The sequence below is a fragment of the Phycodurus eques genome, chromosome 9 (assembly GCF_024500275.1).
Source record: "Phycodurus eques isolate BA_2022a chromosome 9, UOR_Pequ_1.1, whole genome shotgun sequence".
NCBI classification, from domain to species: Eukaryota; Metazoa; Chordata; class Actinopteri; order Syngnathiformes; family Syngnathidae; genus Phycodurus; species Phycodurus eques.
The window spans coordinates 15,049,802-15,050,695 of NC_084533.1; positions in this window are offsets into that span (position 1 = coordinate 15,049,802).

The window sequence follows — 894 nt, forward strand, 5'->3', positions numbered from 1 at the left end:
ACAGTGATAATGTGAGTATTTAATGTGAGCCTGGATACAATATTCCAATTAAAATGAGTAGTATCTTATTTTTGAGATAAATATTCACAATAATATTCAATTATGAGTCATCATTTTCTGCATTGTGTCTATGGCAGTGTTTCCCAACCTTAAGCCAAAGCACCCATTTCACCTCGGAAAAATCTCACAGCATACAACAATGGTAATATGGTAAATGGAATGCATTTACATAGCAGTTTATCTACACCATACGGTGTCCAAAGCGTTTTATAAAGCCTCACATTCACCCATTTACACACGCATTCATACACCAATGAGTCGAAGCTGCCATGCAAGGGACTGGCAAAAATGCTGAAACAAAAATGTCACAAAAACATGAAAACAGAAATAATGATGACCTCCCCTCAATTTTCACTTCTTTCCTGTGAAACCTGCTCTTGTTTTCATGAACACATAGCTGATGTATTCACAGGAAGCCATGGATGAGTCTGTTGTGTGAATGGCAACGTGGACATGCAGATTTAGTATACTTTCTGCCTTCTAATGGAATATAATTTAATTGTTTGATATCACTATACATCGTTGGCATAGACAGATTTAAAAAAAGATATATGTCATAAAAAAAAAAGTGTCATTGGATAATGTCAGGGAATCGCTGGTTCATGGCTCTCAAATTTACATACAAAAAGACATATATCCTTCCTCCTTGACACTGATGACGAAAGATAAACTTCAGTCAAGCATTATTTAGTTTTATTTATTTATTTATTTGTGTAGTTAACATTATTTTATAAAAAAGGAGACTTGTATTCCCTATTTCAGCGTTCATCGCCACAGGAAATAGAATCATGACCAAGCGGAAGCAGCTCCAAGCCAATCACATTGTGCAAAGCG